General features: G+C 47.9%; 1 pseudogene; it reads left to right on the plus strand.

Annotated features, from left to right (window-relative positions):
• LOC147118571 (uncharacterized) overlaps positions 1-25921 on the plus strand; it is a 175432-nt pseudogene that overhangs the window by 31541 nt on the left and 117970 nt on the right.

Genomic DNA, 25921 nt, shown 5'->3' on the forward strand with positions numbered 1-25921 from the left:
ACGGCCTGATTGACGGGAGCTTACGACCAATAGGGAGCGAGTGAGCCGGCGGTGGGTCCTCCAACCAATCGGGGAGCCCGAGGGGCGGGACTAGCGTCGGCTGATTGATCCGCAGGGCAGCGAGTTTCTCCAGTCCCTTCTTCAGGGCCCGGGGAGGCTGTGGGCCTTTATTCCCCTTATTGGACACAAGGTGTCTTAGGCATAGGGTGACGTCGCACTGAAACTTTCCGCCCTCCTTTACAAAGATGGCTGCCGTTAACCTGGGCCTGTAAGGGGAAGAAATCCCCGCAACTGCAAACACGGGATCTTCAGGTTATTATTCAGGGCTTGCCTCCTGCATGAGTTGTTTATGAAGTCTACCCACCCACTTACCATTAGTCCCCTTCGTCGCGATTCTTACCCACTCCACCATCGCGCTCCCAGCTTCAGCTCTTCTCCGTCCTTCTCCAGGACTGCACTGCGCATGCTCAATATACCGGCCCCTCCCGCGCATACGCACTGGGCTCCTGTCGTCTGGGTGCGGCACGTGGTCCACTGCGGGAATGCTGGGTAAAAGCCCCCATTGCAAGACCAGATTAGTGAATGGAACATGATTTACTGTGATCGGATTGAGGACTGAACCATGTTCATTACAGTAGTTATGGTTTGTTTCTGCTGATCTTAATAACCCCTGTACCTGCGCTGGAGATTAATATTCTGTATAAATAGTGAATAAATAAAGCTCGAGGAACAGCACCTCATCTTTCGATTAGGCACTTTACAGCCTTCTGGACTCAACAGTGAGTTCAACAATTTCAAACTTTAACCTCTGCTCCCATTTTTCATGCTGTATGATTTTGCCATCCCCATTTGCAACATTTTCCAAGACTCGGTTTCACAGCAACATCTCTTTCCTCAGCAACTGTCTCTGGTTCCAACTTATTCCACGTGGATTCCAACTGAACTTCCACCCTTCGTGTTTCAGATCCACCCAGGATATCTTTCCTGCCTCTTACCTTAGTAATATCTGTTACATCTCCAGCTTTTTCCAGTTCTGATGAAGGGTCCCAGACCTGAAACGTTAACGCTGTTTCTCTCTCCACGGATGCTGCCTGGCCTGCTGAGTATTTCCAGTATTTTCTGTTGTTATTTCAGTGAATAAATAAGCTTTGTTTCAAACACACAGTGTGTCAAATATTTGATTTCTCCATGATAAGAGAAGACGAATTGATGTTCTGTTCCAGACTGTTTAATTTTTGGGCCTTTTCTTATTCTAGATTATTTCCTTTCTCATCTCGTTCGCCTTCCACCACATCAAACCCCAAGCTTGCTCCGTTTGAGTACACAACTTGTGGGTGTCATAGACTGAACTGTAGTGTCTCACTTACACTCATCTGCCATCAACTGGTCCAGGCAGCGGGCGGTCGAGGGGGTCGTTCGGCCCGACTGCCTGCCTCTCTTCCGGTGGCCCTGGAGATGGAGCACGCGGTGTCTGCTGGCATGCTTGAGGCCTTCCGCGACCGGTGGACGTTGCGGGGACTGGAGTGCATCATCACCCCAGCCAACACAATTTTAATTTCATTTGTTAAGTTTCATTTAATGGTTTTTTAAGTTACAGTTTATTTGTTTATGGTCCCTACTGTTGTGTATGTAATATGTGTGCTACTTTGAAGCTATGGACAGGACTGCACTACTTGTTGGGCGTAGTGATACGCAGTACCACTCCTGGCCATAGGGGTATAAATAGTACTGTGGGTACTGATCTCCCCTCAGTTCCCGCCTGTGGGCATGAAGTAAAGACCTACGTATAGTCCCTACCTCCAACCAGTAAAGACCTGTTTTATTGTTACTGATTAAGTCTGAGTATTAATTACTTAAACAACTCACAGATTTAACACTGGCGACGAGTCTGATTCGGACCCTGCGGCAGTCACTCCACGGCAGCTTCGTCCGCAGCCAGGACGTTGCAGAGAGGTTTCCACCCTCTCCACCCCACTGGAAGACATCCTGACCTCGGAGCCTCCATCGGCGACCGTCAGCTTCTTCTCCAGCTTGGTGGTGGGTAAGCCGTTGTCTGAGCCGGGCAGCGACGCGGCAGTCGACCGCGTTGGCCGCACGAACGGGGCTGGGGGAGCTGGAGGAATAGGGCGCGAGAGCCGCTTCGAGCGGGAGGCGTTTCAACGGAGCGATCGCATCTCCTGATAAGAGCCGAGAGCCGCTTCGCGATCCAGCGATCGCATCCGCTGATAAGGGCCGCACTCGGGCGATCGCGGCGAAGATAAGGGCCGCACTCGGGGGCTGAAGGGAGACGGCATTGGGGGACGGGTGAAGACCGCCAAGCGCGGGAAAACCGCCATTTTGTGGGCAGAGGACGACGGCAAGAGCGGGTAGCCGCCATCTTGGATAGCAGTAAAAAAAAAAAAAATCTGAGAAATTGCAAATCTACAATGCCTAAACACGGGAATATTAGCACCTTTGATAGTGACCTCGAAGATTGGGCCATATATGTTGAAAGAGTAAAAAATTATTGTAAGGCCAATAAAATTCGTGACCAAGATAAAGCTCTAACATTATTAAATTTAATGGGTGCGAAGACATACGGGCAATTGAAACACCTGTTATCACCAGATGAACCGGCAGATAAGACGTTCGATGAGATTGTTACTGTCCTGAAAGATCATCTAAACCCCACGCCGCTGATGCTAGCGGAACGATTTAAATTTTACGACAGAAGGCAGCTACAGCATGAAAGCAATGCTGATTATTTGCTGGAATTGCGTAAATTAGCGAAATATTGCCAGTTTGGAACGGGACTGACAGAGGCACTTCGAGACAAATTTGTGTGTGGTTTATTTAAACAGGAAACACAAAAGCGACTGCTCGAGGAGAATGAGCTGACGCTTGAGAAGGCGGTCACTATGGCAGCAGCACACGAAGCCGCAGCGAGAGGCACGGCAGTAATGCAGCTACGGTCACCGGAGCTCAGTGCACACAAATTGGGTGTGAGTTCTGGCAAATGTTATCGTTGTGGAAAGACAACACATGATCAGAACCAGTGTTGGTTTAAAAACCAAGAATGTAGAACTTGTGGTAGGCTTGGACATATAGCTAGAGTATGCAGGTCAGCGAAGAAGACCAGCAACAAGAAGTCACCGCAAGGAAAATACGCAAAGGTACACAAGGTGACCGAACAGGAGTCCGATTCAGACGCTAGCAGTAATGAACTGGCTAGCTTAAGAGTACTCAACGCTGGTAAGGGTGCAGACCTCCAGACAATTTGGGTCACTCTTCAGATAGAAGGAGTCCAAGTAAAACGAATTGGACACTGGATCGGCATTGACGGTCATAAATAAGAAAGATTACGGAAAGTTATTCCAACATATTCCCCTACAGGATACGGGGATTATATTGGAAACATACACGGGGCAAAGAGTGTACCCCATCGGGAAAATAGAGGTTGCAGTGGTCCACAAGGGCGAAGACAGTCAAATAATGGACTTATATGTGATATCTGAAGGAGGTCCTCCACTACTAGGACGGGAGTGGATTAGGAAAATGAATATGGACTGGCATTTCCTACAAACAATAACGAGTGAGAACTCGGTGAAGATAGTCGGCCCAGACTCTGGAACGGATGATGGTAAGCCCAACTCAGGTGCAAAAGACAAAGTTTCAGCACAGAATTCCACTGAGCAACAACAACATAGTTTAACTGTGGATTCTGAGTCTGGCAAGTCTACTGATGTGCCCATTTCTGAGGGACACCGGGCTCGAACTCAACTCCATTTCAAACTACAACAGCAATTAGAACAAATGCTTCGCCGTTGTGAGCAAGAGTTGAATGCAACGAAAGAGTTCTTTGATATAGAGTTGGAGAATCTGGAAAGACAACAGAAGCAGCTGATGGAGAAAATGGAACAGGAGCACACAAAACGTCTGATGTCAGAGGAGTTAACGGTCAGCCAACTCCTGCATATGCTGAAGGACAGGACTCTGAAATGGGAAAAACTTGAACACGAACTTCAATATTCAAACGAAAGGGGTTCGGAGCTCTCAAAGGTTATTGGAAGAGCTGAGGTGGCAACACAGACTGAGATGACTGCAACAGAGCAGCCCTTGGATGCCAAAAGTACGCTGACTCACGTCAACGTAGAACAACAGACCGCTGAAACAGCTGCTCCGGTAGAGGGATTGCATAGTCCGATCAATCAATCTCCAAAGGAAGTTGAAGTATTAAAATCACAAATGAGGTCACTAGTAAACGACTTGCTGAAAGCCCAGAAAAAGCTGGATGCAGAGGTACACATGAAGAAGTCTCTTCAGGAAAGATGTCTGGATTTGGAACAAGAGCTGGCTAACGTCCAGCTGGGTATGGAGGAAATAGACGACCCTCTCACTGGTCTAGCTCAGGACGACACCGAATATTACTATGACCTGGTGGACGACACCGAATATTACGATGTCCTGTCCTGCCCAGCTTGTAACTTCGACTCCCAAAGTGCAGAAATCATGGAGGAGCACCAAAAGTCTACGGAACATCGGGAGAAGCTGGCTCTACGACGGAAACAGGAGGAAGAGAAGGAGGAACTGCGCATGCAGCTGGTCTCCAAGAAGCAGAAAAGGAAAAGTAAAAACAGAAGATGACCCATCTGAACCATTATCACCTCTACCAGATCACACACGTGGTCCCTCCGAACGGAGCCAATTCAGTTCGGAAGTTCAAACTGTTAAATCCATGGAAGGACGATTGAATGAGTCACTCCAGCAACGTGAACCGACTCCACCACAGAGATTGAATCTGTGAACTGTTTTCTGCAGAGACTGAATCTGTGATCTGTTTTGACATGAAGTTATCTATGTATCTATGTTATTCTGTTATGTAAACCTGAAGTTATATATGTATATATGTTATTACGTTATGTTAAATGGGGAGATGACTGTAAAGCTAGGAAGGGAGGAATGTTGTGTATGTAATATGTGTGCTACTTTGAACCTATGGACAGAACTGCACTACTTGTTGGGCGTAGTGATACGCAGTACCACTCCTGGCCATAGGGGTATAAATAGTACTGTGGGTACTGATCTCCCCTCAGTTCCCGCCTGTGGGCATGAAGTAAAGACCTACGTATAGTCACTACCTCCAACCAGTAAAGACCTGTTTTATTGTTACTGATTAAGTCTGAGTATTAATTACTTAAACAACTCACAGATCTAACACGTACAAAAGAGTAAATTCATCTGCACACCGCAGGGACTGGAGTGCTTATCACCACAAGATTCCTTTAATGTTTTAAGTTAAGCTACAGTTTATTTGTTAGCACAAAAGAGTACACTCAGCTACAATTCCTTTGAACCATAGCTTTATAGAACTACTTGCATAAGTTTTGAAATCTGTTATTATCTGTATCTGTATTACCCTCGAGTTAGTAAACCTCCTCCACACGTACTGCACGTGATAACCTTTGAAAGGTTCTGATCTTTGTAAAAGTAATTTCTGAGCTTGATGGTCTCATTGATTTAATCTCTTGTTACTAACATACCTTGCACTGTTTCTTTCATCGAGATAATTATTTCAAATACTTCCATTATCAGGTCTTTAGCTCCTCCATTGATCCCTGTCTATGATCCTTTGTTAGGGGCTGGGGTTAGCGGTTGGGGCTCGTGGCTATTGGTTAGGATTGGGGTTAGTGGTTGGGGCTCGTGGTTAGGATTGGGGTTAGTGATTGGGGCCAGTGGTTATTGGTTAGGACTGGGGTTAGTGGTTGGGGCCAGTGGTTATTGGTTAGGACTGGGGTTAGTGGTTGGGGCCAGTGGTTATTGGTTAGGACTGGGGTTAGTGGTTGGGGCCAGTGGTTATTGGTTAGGATTGGGGTTAGTGGTTGGGGCTCGTGGTTATTGGTTAGGATTGGGGTTAGTGGTTGGGGCCAGTGGTTATTGGTTAGGATTGGGGTTAGTGGTTGGGGCCAGTGGTTATTGGTTAGGATTGGGGTTAGTGGTTGGGGCTCGTGGTTATTGGTTAGGATTGGGGTTAGTGGTTGGGGCCAGTGGTTATTGGTTAGGATTGGGGTTAGTGGTTGGGGCCAGTGGTTATTGGTTAGGATTGGGGTTAGTGGTTGCGGCCAGTGGTTATTAGTTAGGACTGGGGTTAGTGGTTGGGGCCAGTGGTTATTGGTTAGGATTGGGGTTAGTGGTTGGGGCTAGTGGTTATTAGTTAGGACTGGGGTTAGTGGTTGGGGCCAGTGGTTATTGGTTAGGATTGGGGTTAGTGGTTGGGGCGAGTGGTTATTGGTTAGGATTGGAGTTAGTGGTTGGGGCTAGTGGTTATTGGTTAGGATTGGGGTCAGTGGCTGGGGCTCGTGGTTATTGGTTAGGATTGGGGTTAGTGGTTGGGGCTAGTGGTTATTGGTTAGGATTGGTGTTAGTGGTTGGGGCTAGTGGTTATTGGTTAGGATTGGGGTCAGTGGCTGGGGCTCGTGGTTATTGGTTAGGATTGGGGTTAGTGGTTGGGGCTAGTGGTTATTGGTTAGGATTGGTGTTAGTGGTTGGGGCTAGTGGTTATTGGTTAGGATTGGGGTTGGTGGCTGGGGCTAGTGGTTATTGGTTAGGATTGGGGTTAGTGGTTGGGGCTCGTGGTTACTGGTTAGGATTGGGGTTAGTGATTGGGGCCAGTGGTTATTGGTTAGGATTGGGGTTAGTGGTTGGGGCTAGTGGTTATTGGTTAGGACTGGGGTTAGCGGTTGGGGCCAGTGGTTATTGGTTAGGATTGGGGTTAGTGGTTGGGGCTCGTGGTTATTGGTTAGGATTGGGGTTAGTGGTTGGGGCCAGTGGTTATTGGTTAGGATTGGGGTAAGTGGTTGGGGCCAGTGGTTATTGGTTAGGGTTGGGGTTAGTGGTTATTGGTTAGGATTGGGGTTAGTGGTTGGGGCCAGTGGTTATTGGTTAGGAATGGGGTTAGTGGTTGGGGCTAGTGGTTATTGGTTAGGACTGGGGTTAGTGGTTGGGGCCAGTGGTTATTGGTTAGGATTGGGGTTGGTGGTTGGGGCCAGTGGTTATTGGTTAGGATTGGGGTTAGTGGTTGGGGCTAGTGGTTATTGGTTAGGACTGGGGTTAGTGGTTGGGGCCCGTGGTTATTGGTTAGGATTGGGGTTAGTGGTTGGGGCCAGTGGTTATTGGTTAGGATTGGGGTTAGTGGTTATTGGTTAGTATTGAGGTTAGTGGTTGGGGCTCGTGGTTATAGGTTAGGATTGGGGTTAGCGGTTGGGGCTCATGGTTATTGGTTAGGATTGGGTTAGCGGTTGAGGCTAGTGGTTATTGGTTAGGATTGGAGTTAGTGGTTGGAGTTAGTGGTTATTGGTTAGGCTTGAGGTTAGTGGTTGGGGCTAGTGGTTATTGGTTAGGATTGGGGTTAGTGGTGGGGGCTAGTGGTTATTGGTTAGGATTGGGGTTAGTGGTTGGGGCCAGTGGTTATTGGTTAGGATTCGTGTTAGTGATTGGGGCTCGTGGTTATTGGTTAGGATTGGGGTGAGTGATTGGGACCAGTGATTATTGGTTAGGATTGGGGTTACTGGTTGGTGCTCGTGGTTATTGGTTAGGATTGGGGTTAGTGGTTGGGGCTCGTGGTTATTGATTAGGATTGGGGCTAGTGGTTGGGGCAAGTGGTTATTGGTTAGGATTGGGGTTAGTGGTTGCGCCAAGTGGTTATTGGTTAGGATTGGTGTTAGTGGTTGGGGCCAGTGGTTATTGGTTAGGATTGCGGTTAGTGGTTGGGGCCAGTGGTTATTGGTTAGTATTAGGGTTAGTGGTTGGGGCTCGTGGTTATTGGTTAGGATTGGGGTTAGTGGTTGGGGCTAGTGGTTATTGGTTAGGATTGGGGTTAGTGGTTGGGACTTGTGGTTGTTGGTTAGGATTGGGGTTAGTGGTTGGGGCTAGTGGTTATTGGTTAGGATTGGGGTTAGTGGTTGGGGCTAGTGGTTATTGGTTAGGATTGGGGTTAGTGGTTGGGGCCAGTGGTTATTGGTTAGGATTGGGGTTAGTGGTTGGGGCTAGTGGTTATTGGTTAGGATTGGGGTTAGTGGTTGGGGCTAGTGGTTATTGGTTAGGATTGGGGTTAGTTGTTGGGGTCGTGGTTATTGGTTAGGATTGGGGTTAGTGGTTGGGGCTAGTGGTTATTGGTTAGGATTGGGGTTAGTGGTTGGGGCTCGTGGTTATTGGTTGGGTTAGTGGTTATTGGTTAGGATAGGGGTTAGTGGTTGGGGCTAGTGGTTATTGGTTAGGATTGGGGTTAGTGGTTGGGGCTCGTGGTTATTGGTTGGGTTAGTGGTTATTGGTTAGGATAGGGGTTAGTGGTTGGGGCTAGTGGTTATTGGTTAGGATTGGGGTTAGTGGTTGGGGCCAGTGGTTATTGGTTAGGATTGGGGTTAGTGGTTGGGGTTAGTGGTTAATGGTTAGGATTGGGGTCAGTGGTTGGGGTTAGTGGTTATTGGTTAGGATTGAGGTTAGTGGTTGGGGTTAGTGGTTAATGGTTAGGATTGGGGTCAGTGGTTGGGGTTAGTGGTTATTGGTTAGGATTGGAGTCAGTGGTTGGGGCTCGTGGTTATTGGTTAGGATTGGGGTTAGTGGTTAATGGTTAGGATTGGGGTTAGTGGTTGGGGCTAGTGATTATTGGTTAGGATTGGTGTCAGTGGTTGAGGCTCGTTGTTGTTGGTTAGGATTGGGGTTAGTGGTTATTCGTTAGGATTTGGGTTAGTGGTTGGGGCTAGTGGTTATTGGTTAGGATTGGAGTTAGTTGTTGGGGTTAGTGGTTATTGGTTAGGATTGGGGTTAGTGGTTGGGGCTAGTGGTTATTGATTAGGATTGGGGTTAGTAGTTTGGGGCCAGTGGTTATTGGTTATGATTGCGGTTTGTGGCTATTGGTTAGGATTGGGGTTCGTGGTTGGGGCTAGTGGTTATTGGTTAGGATTGGGGTTAGTGTTTGGGGCGAGTGGTTATTGGTTACGATTGGGGTTAGTGGTTGGGGCCAGTGGTTATTGGTTAGGATTGTGGTTAGTGGTTGGTATTGGGGTTAGTGGTTGGGGCTGGTGGTAGTTGGTTAGGATTGGAGTTAGTGGTTGGGGCCAGTGGTTATTGGTTAGGATTGGGGTTATTGGTTAGGATTGGGGTTAGTTGTTGGGGCTCGTGGTTGTTGGTTAGGATTGGGGTTAGTGGTTGGGGCTAGTGGTTATTGGTCAGGATTTGGGTTCGTGGTTGGGGCTAGTGGTTATCGGTTAGGATTGGGTTTCACGGTTGGGGCCAGTGGTTATTGGTTAGGTTGGGGTTAGTGGTTGGGGATAGTGGTTATTGGTTAGGATTGGGGTTAGTGGTTGGTGCTAGTGGTTATTGGTTAGGATTGGGGTTAGTGTTTGGGGCGAGTGGTTATTGGTTACGATTGGGGTTAGTGGTTGGGGCCAGTGGTTATTGGTTAGGATTGGGGTTAGTGGTTGGGGCTAGTGGTTATTGGTTAGTATTGGGGTTAGTGGTTGGGGCTAGTGGTAATTGGTTAGGATTGGAGTTAGTGGTTGGGGCCAGTGGTTATTGGTTAGGATTGGGGTTAGTGGTTGGGGTTAGTGGTTATTGGTTAGGGTTGGGGTTAGTGGTTGGGGCTCGTGGTTATTGGATAGGATTAGCGTTAGTGCTTGGGGCTAGTGGTTATTGGTTAGGATTGGGGTTCGTGGTTATTGGTTAGGATTGAGGTTAGTGGTTGGGTCTAGTGGTTATTGGTTAGGGTTGGGGTTAGTGGTTGGGGCTCTTGGTTATTGGTTAGGATTGGGGTTAGTGGTTGGGGCCTTTGGTTATTGGTTAGGATTGGGGTTAGTGGTTGGGGCTAGTGGTTATTGGTTAGGATTGGGGTTAGTGGTTGGGGTTAATGGTTATTGGTTAGGATTGGGGTTAGTAGTTGGGGCTCCTGGTTATTGGTTAGGATTTGGGTTAGTGACTGGGGTTAGTGGTTATTGGTTAGGATTGGGGTTCGTGGTGGGGGCCAGTGGTTATTGGTTAGGATTGCGGTTAGTGGTTGGGGCCAGTGGTTATTGGTTAGTGGTTGGGGCTAGAGGTTATTTGTTAGGATTGGAGTTAGTGGTTGGGGCTAGTGGTTATTGGTTAGGATTGGCGTTAGTGGTTGGGTCTGGTGGTTATTGGTTAGGATTGGGGTTAGTGGTTATTGGTTAGGATTGGGGCTAGTGGTTATTGGTTAGGATTGGGGTTAATGTTTGGGGGTTGTGCTTATTGGTTGGAATTGGAGTTAGTGGTTGGGGCTATTGGTTATTGGTTAGGATTGGGGTTAGTGGTTGGGGCTTGTGGTTATTGGATAGGATTGGGGTTAGTGGTTGGGGCCAGTGTTTATTGGTTAGGATTGGGGTTAGTAGTTGGGGCTAGTGGTTATTGGATAGGATTGGGGTTAGTGGTTGGGGCTAGTGGTTATTGGTTAGGATTGGGGCTAGTGGTTATTGGTTCGGATTTGGGTTAATGTTTGGGGCTAGTGCTTATTGGTTGGAATTGGAGTTAGTGGTTGGGGCTATTGGTTATTGGTTAGGATTGGGGTTAGTGGTTGGGGCTTGTGGTTATTGGATAGGATTGGGGTTAGTGGTTGGGGCCAGTGTTTATTGGTTAGGATTGGGGTTAGTAGTTGGGGCTAGTGGTTATTGGTTAGGATTGGGGTTAGTGGTTGGGGCCAGTGGTTATTGGTTAGGATTGGGGTTAGTGGTTGGGGCTAGTGGTTATTGGTTAGGATTGGAGTTAGTGGTTGGGCAAGTGGTTATTGGTTAGGATTGGAGTTAGTGGTTGGGGCCAGTGGTTATTGGTTAGGATTGGGGTTAGTGGCTATTGGTTAGGATTGGGGTTAGTGGTTGGGGCCAGTGTTTATTGGTTAGGAATGGGGTTAGTGGTTATTGGTTAGGATTGGGGTTAGTGGTTGGGGCTAGTGGTTATTGGTTAGGATTGGGGTTAGTGGTTGGGGCCAGTGGTTATTGGTTAGGATTGGGGTTAGTGGTTGGGGTTAGTGGTTATTGGTTTGGATTGGGGTTAGTGGTTGGGGTCAGTGGTTATTGGTTAGGATTGGGGTTAGTGGTTGGGGCCAGTGGTTATTGGTTAGGATTGAGGTTAGTGGTTGGGGCCAGTGGTTATTGGTTAGGATTGGGGTTAGTGGTTATTGGTTAGGATTGGGTTAGCGGTTGGAGTTAGTGGTTATTGGTTAGGCTTGAGGTTAGTGGTTGGGGCTAGTGGTTATTGGTTAGGATTGGGGTTAGTGGTTGGGGCTAGTGGTTATTGGTTAGGATTGGGGTTAGTGGTTGAGGCCAGTGGTTATTGGTAAGGATTCGGGTTAGTGGTTGGGGCTCGTGGTTATTGATTAGGATTGGGGTTAGTGGTTGGGGCCAGTGGTTATTGGTTAGGATTGGGGTTAGTGGTTGGGGCTCGTGGTTATTGGTTAGGATTGGGGTTAGTGATTGGGACCAGTGATTATTGGTTAGGATTGGGGTTAGTGGTTGGTGCTCGTGGTTATTGTTTCGGATTGGGGTTAGTGGTTGGGGCTAGTGGTTATTGGTTAGGATTGGGGTTCGTGGTTGGTGCTCGTGGTTATTGGTTAGGATTGGTGTTAGTGGTTGGGGCCAGTGGTTATTGGTTAGGATTGTGGTTAGTGGTTGGGGCCAGTGGTTATTGGTTAGTATTAGGGTTAGTGGTTGGGGCTCGTGGTTATTGGTTAGGATTGGGGTTAGTGGTTGGGGCTAGTGGTTATTGGTTAGGATTGGGATTAGTGGTTGGGGCTCGTGGTTATTGGTTAGGATTGGGGTTTGTGGTTATTGGTTAGGATTGGGGTTAGTGGTTGGGACTTGTGGTTATTGGTTAGGATTGGAGTTAGTGGTTGGGACTTGTGGTTATTGGTTAGGATTGGAGTTAGTGGTTGGGGTTAGTGGTTATTGGTTAGGATTGGGGTTAGTGGTTGGGGTTAGTGGTTATTGGTTAGGATTGGGGTTAGTGGTTGGTGGTAATGGTTATTGGATAGGATTGGGGCTAGTGGTTTGGGCTAGTGGTTATTGGTTAGGATTGGGGTTCGTGGTTATTGGTTAGGATTGGGGTTAGTCATTGGGACTTGTGCTTATTGGTTAGGATTGGGGTTAGTGGTTGGGGTAGTGGTTATTGGGTAGGATTGGGGTTAGTGGTTGGGGGTAGTGGTTATTGTTTAGGATTGGGGTTAGTTGTTGAGGCCAGTGGTTATTGGTTAGGATTGGGGTTAGTCGTTGGAGCCAGTGGTTATTGGTTAGGATTGGGGTTAGTGGTTGGGGCTAGTGGTTATTGGTTAGGATTGGGGTTAGAGGTTGGAGCCAGTGGTTATTGGTTAGGATTGGGGTGAGTGGTTGGGGCTAGTGGTTATTGGTTAGGATTGGGGTCAGTGGTTGGGGCTCAAGATTATTGGTTAAGATTGGGGTTCGTGGTTGGGGCTAGTCGTTATTGGTTAGGATTGGGGTTAGTGGTTGGAGTTAGTGGTTATTGGTTAGGATTGGGGTTAGTGGTTGGGGCTAGTGGTTATTGGTTAGGATTGGGGTTAGTGGTTGGGGCTCGTGGTTATTGGTTAGGATTGGGGTTAGTGGTTGGGGCTCGTGGTTATTGGTTAGGATTGGGGTTAGTGGTTGGGGCAGTGGTTATTGTTTAGGAATGGGGTTAGTGGTTGGGGCTCGTGGTTATTGGTTAGGATTGGGGTTAGTGGTTGGGGCTAGTGGTTATTGGTTAGGATTGGGGTTAGTGGTCGGGGCCAGTGGTTATTGGTTAGGATTGGGGTAAGTGGTTGGGGCCAGTGGTTATTGGTTAGGATTGGGGTTAGTGGTTGGGACTCGTGGTTGTTGGTTAGGTTTGGGGTTAGTGGTTGGGGCCAGTGGTTATTGGTTAGAATTGGGGTTAGTGGTTGGGGCCAGTGGTTATTGGTTAGGATTGGGATTAGTGGTTGGGGCTAGTGGTTATTGGTTAGGATTGGGTTTAGTGGTTGGGGCTCGTCGTTATTGGTTAGGATTGGGGTTAGTGGTTGGGGTGAGTGGTTATTGGTTAGGATTGGGGTTAGTGGCTGGGGCTAGTGGTTATTGGTTAGGATTGGGGTTAGTGGTTGGGGTTCGTTGTTATTGGTTAGGATTGGGGTCAGTGGTTGGGGTTAGTGGTTATTGGTTAGGATTGGGGTTAGTGGTTATTGGTTAGGATTGGGGCTAGTGGTTATTGGTTAGGATTGGGGTTAATGTTTGGGGCTAGTGCTTATTGGTTGGAATTGGAGTTAGTGGTTGGGGCTATTGGTTATTGGTTAGGATTGGGGTTAGTGGTTGGGGCTTGTGGTTATTGGATAGGATTGGGGTTAGTGGTTGGGGCCAGTGTTTATTGGTTAGGATTGGGGTTAGTAGTTGGTGCTGGTGGTTATTGGTTAGGATTGGGGTTAGTGGTTGGGGCCAGTGGTTATTGGTTAGGATTGGGGTTAGTGGTTGGGGCTAGTGGTTATTGGTTAGGATTGGGGTTAGTGGTTGGGCAAGTGGTTATTGGTTAGGATTGGAGTTAGTGGTTGGGGCCAGTGGTTATTGGTTAGGATTGGGGTTATTGGTTATTGGTTAGGATTGGGGTTAGTGGTTGAGGCCAGTGGTTATTGGTAAGGAATGGGGTTAGTGGTTATTGGTTAGGATTGGGGTTAGTGGTTGGGGCTAGTGGTTATTGGTTAGGATTGGTGTTAGTGGTTGGGGTTAGTGGTTAATGGTTAGGATTGGGGTCAGTGGTTGGGGTTAGTGGTTATTGGTTAGGATTGGGGTCAGTGGTTGGGGCTCGTGGTTATTGGTTAGGATTGGGGTTAGTGGTTGGGGATAGTGGTTATTGGTTAGGATTGGGGTTAGTGGTTGGGGCTAGTGGTTATTGGTTACGATTGGGGTTAGTGGTTGGTACCAGTGGTTATTGGTTAGGATTGGGGTTAGTGGTTGGGGCGAGTGGTTATTGGTTAGTATTGGGGTTAGTGGTTGGAGCTAGTGGTAGTTGGTTAGGATTGGAGTTAGTGGTTGGGGCCAGTGGTTATTGGTTAGGATTGGGGTTAGTGGTTGGGGTTAGTGGTTATTGGTTAGGATTGGGGTTAGTGATTGGGGCTTGTGGTTAATGGATAGGATTAGCGTTAGTGGTTGGGGACAGTGGTTATTGGTTAGGATTGGGGTTCGTGGTTATTGGTTAGGATTGAGGTTAGTGGTTGGGGCTAGTGGTTATTGGTTAGAATTGGGGTTAGTGGTTGGGGCTATTGGTTATTGGTTAGGATTGGGGTTAGTGGTTGGGGCCAGTGGTTATTGGTTAGGATTGGGGTTAGTGGTTGGGGCCAGTGGTTATTGGTTAGGATTGGAGTTAGTGGTTGGGGCCAGTGGTTATTGGTTAGGATTGGGGTTAGTGGCTATTGGTTAGGATTGGGGTTAGTGGTTGGGGCCAGTGGTTATTGGTTAGGAATGGGGTTAGTGGTTATTGGTTAGGATTGGGTTTAGTGGTTGGGGCTAGTGGTTATTGGTTAGGATTGGGGTTAGTGGTTGGGGTTAGTGGTTAATGGTTAGAATTGGGGTCAGTGGTTGGGGCTCGTGGTTATTGGTTCGGATTGGGGTCAGTGGTTGAGGCTCGTTGTTATTGGTTAGGATTGGGGTTAGTGGTTATTGGTTAGGATTTGGGTTAGTGGTTGGGGCTAGTGGTTATTGGTTAGGAATGGAGTTAGTTGTTGGGGTTAGTGGTTATTGGTTAGGATTGAGGTTAGTGGTTGGGGCTAGTGGTTATTGATTAGGATTGGGGTTAGTGGTTTGGGGCCAGTGGTTATTGGTTAGGATTGCGGTTTGTGGTTATTGGTTAGGATTGGGGTTCGTGGTTGGGGCCAGTGGTTATTGGTTAGGATTGGAGTTAGTGGTTGGGGATAGAGGTTATTGGTTAGGATTGGGGTTAGTGGTTGGTGCCAGTGGTTATTGGTTAGGATGGGGGTTAGTGGTTGGAGCTAGTGGTTATTGGTTAGGATTGAGGTTCGTGGTTGGGGCCAGTGGTTATTGGTTAGGATTGGGGTTAGTGGTTGGTGCCAGTGGTTATTGGTTAGGATGGGGGTTAGTGTTGGGGCTCGTGGTTATTGGTTAGGATTGAGGTTAGTGGTTGGGGCTAGTGGTTATTGGTTAGGATTGCGGTTAGTGATTGGGGCTCGTGGTTATTGGTTAGGATTGGGGTTAGTGGTTGATGCTAGTGTTTATTGGTTAGGATTGGGGTTTGTGGTTGGGGCCAGTGGTTATTGGTTAGGATTGGGGTTAGTGGTTGGGGCTAGTGGTTATTGGTTAGGATTGGGGTTAGTGGTTGGGGCTACTGGTTATTGGGTATGATTGGGGTTAGTGGCTGGGGCCAGTGGTTATTGTTTAGGATTGGAGTTAGTGGTTGGGGTTAGTGGTTATTGGCTAGGATTGGGGTTAGTGGTTGGGGCTAGTGGTTATTGTTTAGGATTGGGGTTAGTGGTTGGGGCGAGTGATTATTGGTTAGGATTGCGGTTAGTGGTTATTGGTTAGGATGGGGCTTAGTGGTTGGGACCAGTGTTATAGGTTAGGATTGTGGTTATTGGTTAGGATTGCGGTTAGTGGTTATTGGTTAGGATTGGGCTTAGTGGTTGGGACCAGTGTTATTGGTTAGGATTGTGGTTATTGTTTAGGATTGGGGTTAGTGGTTGGGGCCAGTGGTTATTGGTTAGGATTGCGGTTAGTGGTTATTGGTTAGGATTGAGCTTAGTGGTTGGGACCAGTGTTATTGGTTAGGATTGTGGTTATTGGTTAGGATTGGGGTTAGTGGTTGTGGCAAGTGGTTATTGGTTAGGATTGGGGTTAGTGGTTGGGGCCAGCGGTTATTGGTTAGGATTGGGGTAGGTGGTTGGGGCTCGTGGTTATTGGTTAGGATTGAGGTTAGTGGTTGGGGCCAGTGGTTATTGGTTAGGATTGGGGTTAGTGGTTGGGGCTAGTGGTTATTGGTTAGGATTGGGGTCAGTGGTTGGGGCTAGTGGTTATTGGTTAGGATTGGGGTTAGTGGTTGGGGCTAGTGGTTATTGGTTAGGATTGGGGTTCGTGGTTGGGGCCAGTAGTTATTGGTTAGGATTGGGGTCAGTGGTTGTGGCTAGTGGTTATTGGTTAGGATTAGGGTCAGTGGTTGGGGCTAGTGGTTATTGGTTAGGATTGAGGTTAGTGGTTGTGGTTAGTGGTTATTGGTTAGGATTGGGGTTCATGGTTGGGGCTAGTGGTTATTGGTTAGGATTGGGGTTAGTGGTTGGGGCTAGTTGTTATTGGTTAGTATTGGGGTTAATGGTTGGGGCCAGTGGTTCTTGGTTAGGATTGGGGTTATTGGTTAGGATTGGGGTTAGTTGTTGGGGCTCGTGGTTGTTGGTTAGGATTGGGGTTAGTGGTTGGGGCTAGTGGTTATTGGTCTGGATTTGGGTTCGTGGTTGGCGCTAGTGGTTATCGGTTAGGATTGGGTTTCGCGGTTGGGGCCAGTGGTTATTGGTTAGGTTGGGGTTAGTGGTTGGGGATAGTGGTTATTGGTTAGGATTGGGGTTAGTGGTTGGGGCTAGTGGTTATTGGTTAGGATTGGGGTTAGTGTTTGGGGCTAGTGGTTATTGGTTAGGATTGGGGTTAGTGGTTGGGGCCAGTGGTTATTGGTTAGGATTGGGGTTAGTGGTTGGTGCTAGTGGTTATTGCTTAGTATTGGGGTTAGTGGTTGGGGCCAGTGGTTCTTGGTTAGGATTGGGGTTAGTGGTTGGGGCTAGTGGTTATTGGTTTGGATTTGGGTTATTTGTTGGGGCTCGTTGTTATTGGTTAGGATTGGGGTTAGTGGTTGGGGCTAGTGGTTATTGGTCAGGATTTGGGTTCGTGGTTGGGGCTAGTGGTTATCGGTTAGGATTGGGTTTCGCGGTTGGGGCCAGTGGTTATTGGTTAGGTTGGGGTTAGTGGTTGGGGATAGTGGTTATTGGTTAGGATTGGGGTTAGTGGTTGGTGCTAGTGGTTATTGGTTAGGATTGGGGTTAGTGTTTGGGGCGAGTGGTTATTGGTTACGATTGGGGTTAGTGGTTGGGGCCAGTGGTTATTGGTTAGGATTGGGGTTAGTGGTTGGGGCTAGTGGTTATTGGTTAGTATTGGTGTTAGTGGTTGGGGCAAGTGGTAGTTGGTTAGGATTGGAGTTAGTGGTTGGGGCTAGTGGTTATTGGTTAGGATTGGGGTTAGTGGTTGTGGTTAGTGGTTATTGGTTAGGATTGGGGTTAGTGGTTGGGGCTCGTGGTTATTGGATAGGATTAGCGTTAGTGGTTGGGGCTAGTGGTTTTTGGTTAGGATTGGGGTTCGTGGTTATTGGTTAGGATTGAGGTTAGTGGTTGGGGCTAGTGGTTATTGGTTAGGGTTGGGGTTAGTGGTTGGGGCTCTTGGTTATTGGTTAGGATTGGGGTTAATGGTTGGGGCCTGTGGTTATTGGTTAGGATTGGGGTTAGTCGTTGGGGCTAGTGGTTATTGGTTAGGATTGGGGTTAGTGGTTGGGGTCAATGGTTATTGGTTAGGATTGGGGTTAGTAGTTGGGGCTCCTGGTTATTGGTTAGGATTTGGGTTAGTGACTGGGGTTAGTGGTTATTGGTTAGGATTGGGGTTAGTGGTGGGGGCCAGTGGTTATTGGTTAGGATTGCGGTTAGTGGTTGGGGCCAGTGGTTATTGGTTAGTGGTTGGGGCTAGAGGTTATTTGTTAGGATTGGAGTTAGTGGTTGGGGCTGGTGGTTATTGGTTAGGATTGGAGTTAGTGGTTGGGGCTAGTGGTTATTGGTTAGGATTGGGGCTTGTGGTTGGGGCTAGTGGTTATTGGTTAGGATTGGGGTTAGTGGTTGGGGCTAGTGGTTATTGGTTAGGATTGGGGTTCGTGGTTGGGGCCAGTAGTTATTGGTTAGGATTGGGGTCAGTGGTTGGGGCTAGTGGTTATTGGTTAGGATTAGGGTCAGTGGTTGGGGCTAGTGGTTATTGGTTAGGATTGAGGTTAGTGGTTGTGGTTAGTGGTTATTGGTTAGGATTGGGGTTCATGGTTGGGGCTAGTGGTTATTGGTTAGGATTGGGGTTAGTGGTTGGGGCTCGTTGTTATTGGTTAGTATTGGGGTTAATGGTTGGGACCAGTGGTTCTTGGTTAGGATTGGGGTTATTGGTTAGGATTGGGGTTAGTTGTTGGGGCTCGTGGTTGTTGGTTAGGATCGGGGTTAGTGGTTGGGGCTAGTGGTTATTGGTCTGGATTTGGGTTCGTGGTTGGCGCTAGTGGTTATCGGTTAGGATTGGGTTTCGCGGTTGGGGCCAGTGGTTATTGGTTAGGTTGGGGATAGTGGTTATTGGTTAGGATTGGGGTTAGTGGTTGGGGCTAGTGGTTATTGGTTAGGATTGGGGTTAGTGTTTGGGGCTGGTGGTTATTGGTTAGGATTGGGGTTAGTGGTTGGGGCCAGTGGTTATTGGTTAGGATTGGGGTTAGTGGTTGGTGCTAGTGGTTATTGCTTACTATTGGGGTTAGTGGTTGGGGCCAGTGGTTCTTGGTTAGGATTGGGGTTAGTGGTTGGGGCTAGTGGTTATTGGTTTGGATTTGGGTTATTTGTTGGGGCTCGTTGTTATTGGTTAGGATTGGGGTTAGTGGTTGGGGCTAGTGGTTATTGGTCAGGATTTGGGTTCGTGGTTGGGGCTAGTGGTTATCGGTTAGGATTGGGTTTCGCGATTGGGGCCAGTGGTTATTGGTTAGGTTGGGGTTAGTGGTTGGGGATAGTGGTTATTGGTTAGGATTGGGGTTAGTGGTTGGTGCTAGTGGTTATTGGTTAGGATTGGGGTTAGTGTTTGGGGCGAGTGGTTATTGGTTACGATTGGGGTTAGTGGTTGGGGCCTGTGGTTATTGGTTAGGATTGGGGTTAGTGGTTGGGGCTAGTGGTTATTGGTTAGTATTGGGGTTAGTGGTTGGGGCTAGTGGTAGTTGGTTAGGATTGGAGTTAGTGGTTGGGGTTAGTGGTTATTGGTTAGGATTGGGGTTAGTGGTTGGGGCTCGTGGTTATTGGATAGGATTAGCGTTAGTGGTTGGGGCTAGTGGTTTTTGGTTAGGATTGGGGTTCGTGGTTATTGGTTAGGATTGAGGTTAGTGGTTGGGGCTAGTGGTTATTGGTTAGGGTTGGGGTTAGTGGTTGGCGCTCTTGGTTATTGGTTAGGATTGGGGTTAGTGGTTGGGGCCTGTGGTTATTGGTTAGGATTGGGGTTAGTGGTTGGGGCTAGTGGTTATTGGTTAGGATTGGGGTTAGTGGTTGGGGTCAATGGTTATTGTTTAGGATTGGGGTTAGTAGTTCGGGCTCCTGGTTATTGGTTAGGATTTGGGTTAGTGACTGGGGTTAGTGGTTATTGGTTAGGATTGGGGTTAGTGGTGGGGGCCAGTGGTTATTGGTTAGGATTGCGGTTAGTGATTGGGGCCAGTGGTTATTGGTTAGTGGTTGGGGCTAGAGGTTATTTGTTAGGATTGGAGTTAGTGGTTGGGGCTAGTGGTTATTGGTTAGGATTGGAGTTAGTGGTTGGGGCTAGTGGTTATTGGTTAGGATTGGGGCTTGTGGTTATTGGTTAGGATTGGGGTTAATGTTTGGGGCTAGTGCTTATTGGTTGGTGGTTGGGGCTATTGGTTATTGGTTAGGATTGGGGTTAGTGGTTGGGGCTCGTGGTTATTGGTTAGGATTGGGGTTAGTGGTTATTGGTTAGGATTGGGGTTAGTGGTTGGGACTTGTGGTTATTGGTTAGGATTGGAGTTAGTGGTTGGGTGTAGTGGTTATTGGTTAGGATTGGGGTTAGTGGTTGGTGGTAGTGGTTATTGGATAGGATTGGGGCTCATGGTTTGGGCTAGTGGTTATTGGTTAGGATTGGGGTTAGTGGTTGGGACTTGTGCTTATTGGTTAGGATTGGGGTTAGTGGTTGGGGTAGTGGTTATTGGGTAGGATTGGGGTTAGTGGTTGAGGCCAGTGGTTATTGGTTAGGATTGGGGTTAGTCGTTGGAGCCAGTGGTTATTGGTTAGGTTGGGGTTAGTGGTTGGGGATAGTGGTTATTGGTTAGGATTGGGGTTAGTGGTTGGTGCTAGTGGTTATTGGTTAGGATTGGGGTTAGTGTTTGGGGCGAGTGGTTATTGGTTACGATTGGGGTTAGTGGTTGGGGCCAGTGGTTATTGGTTAGGATTGGGGTTAGTGGTTGGGGCTAGTGGTTATTGGTTAGTATTGGGGTTAGTGGTTGGGGCTAGTGGTAATTGGTTAGGATTGGAGTTAGTGGTTGGGGCCAGTGGTTATTGGTTAGGATTGGGGTTAGTGGTTGGGGTTAGTGGTTATTGGTTAGGGTTGGGGTTAGTGGTTGGGGCTCGTGGTTATTGGATAGGATTAGCGTTAGTGCTTGGGGCTAGTGGTTATTGGTTAGGATTGGGGTTCGTGGTTATTGGTTAGGATTGAGGTTAGTGGTTGGGTCTAGTGGTTATTGGTTAGGGTTGGGGTTAGTGGTTGGGGCTCTTGGTTATTGGTTAGGATTGGGGTTAGTGGTTGGGGCCTTTGGTTATTGGTTAGGATTGGGGTTAGTGGTTGGGGCTAGTGGTTATTGGTTAGGATTGGGGTTAGTGGTTGGGGTTAATGGTTATTGGTTAGGATTGGGGTTAGTAGTTGGGGCTCCTGGTTATTGGTTAGGATTTGGGTTAGTGACTGGGGTTAGTGGTTATTGGTTAGGATTGGGGTTCGTGGTGGGGGCCAGTGGTTATTGGTTAGGATTGCGGTTAGTGGTTGGGGCCAGTGGTTATTGGTTAGTGGTTGGGGCTAGAGGTTATTTGTTAGGATTGGAGTTAGTGGTTGGGGCTCGTGGTTATTGGTTAGGATTGGCGTTAGTGGTTGGGTCTGGTGGTTATTGGTTAGGATTGGGGTTAGTGGTTATTGGTTAGGATTGGGGCTAGTGGTTATTGGTTAGGATTGGGGTTAATGTTTGGGGCTAGTGCTTATTGGTTAGGATTGCGGTTAGTGGTTGGGGCCAGTGGTTATTGGTTAGTGGTTGGGGCTAGAGGTTATTTGTTAGGATTGGGGTTAGTGGTTGGGGCTTGTGGTTATTGGATAGGATTGGGGTTAGTGGTTGGGGCCAGTGTTTATTGGTTAGGATTGGGGTTAGTAGTTGGGGCTAGTGGTTATTGGATAGGATTGGGGTTAGTGGTTGGGGCTAGTGGTTATTGGTTAGGATTGGGGCTAGTGGTTATTGGTTCGGATTTGGGTTAATGTTTGGGGCTAGTGCTTATTGGTTGGAATTGGAGTTAGTGGTTGGGGCTATTGGTTATTGGTTAGGATTGGGGTTAGTGGTTGGGGCTTGTGGTTATTGGATAGGATTGGGGTTAGTGGTTGGGGCCAGTGTTTATTGGTTAGGATTGGGGTTAGTAGTTGGGGCTAGTGGTTATTGGTTAGGATTGGGGTTAGTGGTTGGGGCCAGTGGTTATTGGTTAGGATTGGGGTTAGTGGTTGGGGCTAGTGGTTATTGGTTAGGATTGGAGTTAGTGGTTGGGCAAGTGGTTATTGGTTAGGATTGGAGTTAGTGGTTGGGGCCAGTGGTTATTGGTTAGGATTGGGGTTAGTGGCTATTGGTTAGGATTGGGGTTAGTGGTTGGGGCCAGTGTTTATTGGTTAGGAATGGGGTTAGTGGTTATTGGTTAGGATTGGGGTTAGTGGTTGGGGCTAGTGGTTATTGGTTAGGATTGGGGTTAGTGGTTGGGGCCAGTGGTTATTGGTTAGGATTGGGGTTAGTGGTTATTGGTTTGGATTGGGGTTAGTGGTTGGGGTCAGTGGTTATTGGTTAGGATTGGGGTTAGTGGTTGGGGCCAGTGGTTATTGGTTAGGATTGAGGTTAGTGGTTGGGGCCAGTGGTTATTGGTTAGGATTGGGGTTAGTGGTTATTGGTTAGGATTGGGTTAGCGGTTGGAGTTAGTGGTTATTGGTTAGGCTTGAGGTTAGTGGTTGGGGCTAGTGGTTATTGGTTAGGATTGGGATTAGTGGTTGGGGCTAGTGGTTATTGGTTAGGATTGGGGTTAGTGGTTGAGGCCAGTGGTTATTGGTAAGGATTCGGGTTAGTGGTTGGGGCTCGTGGTTATTGATTAGGATTGGGGTTAGTGGTTGGGGCCAGTGGTTATTGGTTAGGATTGGGGTTAGTGGTTGGGGCTCGTGGTTATTGGTTAGGATTGGGGTTAGTGATTGGGACCAGTGATTATTGGTTAGGATTGGGGTTAGTGGTTGGTGCTCGTGGTTATTGTTTCGGATTGGGGTTAGTGGTTGGGGCTAGTGGTTATTGGTTAGGATTGGGGTTCGTGGTTGGTGCTCGTGGTTATTGGTTAGGATTGGTGTTAGTGGTTGGGGCCAGTGGTTATTGGTTAGGATTGTGGTTAGTGGTTGGGGCCAGTGGTTATTGGTTAGTATTAGGGTTAGTGGTTGGGGCTCGTGGTTATTGGTTAGGATTGGGGTTAGTGGTTGGGGCTAGTGGTTATTGGTTAGGATTGGGATTAGTGGTTGGGGCTCGTGGTTATTGGTTAGGATTGGGGTTTGTGGTTATTGGTTAGGATTGGGGTTAGTGGTTGGGACTTGTGGTTATTGGTTAGGATTGGAGTTAGTGGTTGGGACTTGTGGTTATTGGTTAGGATTGGAGTTAGTGGTTGGGGTTAGTGGTTATTGGTTAGGATTGGGGTTAGTGGTTGGGGTTAGTGGTTATTGGTTAGGATTGGGGTTAGTGGTTGGTGGTAGTGGTTATTGGATAGGATTGGGGCTAGTGGTTTGGGCTAGTGGTTATTGGTTAGGATTGGGGTTCGTGGTTATTGGTTAGGATTGGGGTTAGTCATTGGGACTTGTGCTTATTGGTTAGGATTGGGGTTAGTGGTTGGGGTAGTGGTTATTGGGTAGGATTGGGGTTAGTGGTTGGGGGTAGTGGTTATTGTTTAGGATTGGGGTTAGTTGTTGAGGCCAGTGGTTATTGGTTAGGATTGGGGTTAGTCGTTGGAGCCAGTGGTTATTGGTTAGGATTGGGGTTAGTGGTTGGGGCTAGTGGTTATTGGTTAGGATTGGGGTTAGAGGTTGGAGCCAGTGGTTATTGGTTAGGATTGGGGTGAGTGGTTGGGGCTAGTGGTTATTGGTTAGGATTGGGGTCAGTGGTTGGGGCTCAAGATTATTGGTTAAGATTGGGGTTCGTGGTTGGGGCTAGTCGTTATTGGTTAGGATTGGGGTTAGTGGTTGGAGTTAGTGGTTATTGGTTAGGATTGGGGTTAGTGGTTGGGGCTAGTGGTTATTGGTTAGGATTGGGGTTAGTGGTTGGGGCTCGTGGTTATTGGTTAGGATTGGGGTTAGTGGTTGGGGCTCGTGGTTATTGGTTAGGATTGGGGTTAGTGGTTGGGGCAGTGGTTATTGTTTAGGAATGGGGTTAATGGTTGGGGCTCGTGGTTATTGGTTAGGATTGGGGTTAGTGGTTGGGGCTAGTGGTTATTGGTTAGGATTGGGGTTAGTGGTCGGGGCCAGTGGTTATTGGTTAGGATTGGGGTAAGTGGTTGGGGCCAGTGGTTATTGGTTAGGATTGGGGTTAGTGGTTGGGACTCGTGGTTGTTGGTTAGGTTTGGGGTTAGTGGTTGGGGCCAGTGGTTATTGGTTAGAATTGGGGTTAGTGGTTGGGGCCAGTGGTTATTGGTTAGGATTGGGATTAGTGGTTGGGGCTAGTGGTTATTGGTTAGGATTGGGTTTAGTGGTTGGGGCTCGTCGTTGTTGGTTAGGATTGGGGTTAGTGGTTGGGGTGAGTGGTTATTGGTTAGGATTGGGGTTAGTGGCTGGGGCTAGTGGTTATTGGTTAGGATTGGGGTTAGTGGTTGGGGTTCGTTGTTATTGGTTAGGATTGGGGTCAGTGGTTGGGGTTAGTGGTTATTGGTTAGGATTGGGGTTAGTGGTTATTGGTTAGGATTGGGGCTAGTGGTTATTGGTTAGGATTGGGGTTAATGTTTGGGGCTAGTGCTTATTGGTTGGAATTGGAGTTAGTGGTTGGGGCTATTGGTTATTGGTTAGGATTGGGGTTAGTGGTTGGGGCTTGTGGTTATTGGATAGGATTGGGGTTAGTGGTTGGGGCCAGTGTTTATTGGTTAGGATTGGGGTTAGTAGTTGGTGCTGGTGGTTATTGGTTAGGATTGGGGTTAGTGGTTGGGGCCAGTGGTTATTGGTTAGGATTGGGGTTAGTGGTTGGGGCTAGTGGTTATTGGTTAGGATTGGGGTTAGTGGTTGGGCAAGTGGTTATTGGTTAGGATTGGAGTTAGTGGTTGGGGCCAGTGGTTATTGGTTAGGATTGGGGTTATTGGTTATTGGTTAGGATTGGGGTTAGTGGTTGAGGCCAGTGGTTATTGGTAAGGAATGGGGTTAGTGGTTATTGGTTAGGATTGGGGTTAGTGGTTGGGGCTAGTGGTTATTGGTTAGGATTGGTGTTAGTGGTTGGGGTTAGTGGTTAATGGTTAGGATTGGGGTCAGTGGTTGGGGTTAGTGGTTATTGGTTAGGATTGGGGTCAGTGGTTGGGGCTCGTGGTTATTGGTTAGGATTGGGGTTAGTGGTTGGGGATAGTGGTTATTGGTTAGGATTGGGGTTAGTGGTTGGGGCTAGTGGTTATTGGTTACGATTGGGGTTAGTGGTTGGTACCAGTGGTTATTGGTTAGGATTGGGGTTAGTGGTTGGGGCGAGTGGTTATTGGTTAGTATTGGGGTTAGTGGTTGGAGCTAGTGGTAGTTGGTTAGGATTGGAGTTAGTGGTTGGGGCCAGTGGTTATTGGTTAGGATTGGGGTTAGTGGTTGGGGTTAGTGGTTATTGGTTAGGATTGGGGTTAGTGATTGGGGCTTGTGGTTAATGGATAGGATTAGCGTTAGTGGTTGGGGACAGTGGTTATTGGTTAGGATTGGGGTTCGTGGTTATTGGTTAGGATTGAGGTTAGTGGTTGGGGCTAGTGGTTATTGGTTAGAATTGGGGTTAGTGGTTGGGGCTATTGGTTATTGGTTAGGATTGGGGTTAGTGGTTGGGGCCAGTGGTTATTGGTTAGGATTGGGGTTAGTGGTTGGGGCCAGTGGTTATTGGTTAGGATTGGAGTTAGTGGTTGGGGCCAGTGGTTATTGGTTAGGATTGGGGTTAGTGGCTATTGGTTAGGATTGGGGTTAGTGGTTGGGGCCAGTGGTTATTGGTTAGGAATGGGGTTAGTGGTTATTGGTTAGGATTGGGTTTAGTGGTTGGGGCTAGTGGTTATTGGTTAGGATTGGGGTTAGTGGTTGGGGTTAGTGGTTAATGGTTAGAATTGGGGTCAGTGGTTGGGGCTCGTGGTTATTGGTTCGGATTGGGGTCAGTGGTTGAGGCTCGTTGTTATTGGTTAGGATTGGGGTTAGTGGTTATTGGTTAGGATTTGGGTTAGTGGTTGGGGCTAGTGGTTATTGGTTAGGAATGGAGTTAGTTGTTGGGGTTAGTGGTTATTGGTTAGGATTGAGGTTAGTGGTTGGGGCTAGTGGTTATTGATTAGGATTGGGGTTAGTGGTTTGGGGCCAGTGGTTATTGGTTAGGATTGCGGTTTGTGGTTATTGGTTAGGATTGGGGTTCGTGGTTGGGGCCAGTGGTTATTGGTTAGGATTGGAGTTAGTGGTTGGGGATAGAGGTTATTGGTTAGGATTGGGGTTAGTGGTTGGTGCCAGTGGTTATTGGTTAGGATGGGGGTTAGTGGTTGGAGCTAGTGGTTATTGGTTAGGATTGAGGTTCGTGGTTGGGGCCAGTGGTTATTGGTTAGGATTGGGGTTAGTGGTTGGTGCCAGTGGTTATTGGTTAGGATGGGGGTTAGTGTTGGGGCTCGTGGTTATTGGTTAGGATTGAGGTTAGTGGTTGG

Source organism: Somniosus microcephalus, chromosome 4, assembly GCF_052327205.1.
Source record: "Somniosus microcephalus isolate GS21.2 chromosome 4, FLI_Smic_1.0, whole genome shotgun sequence".
NCBI lineage: Eukaryota > Metazoa > Chordata > Chondrichthyes > Squaliformes > Somniosidae > Somniosus > Somniosus microcephalus.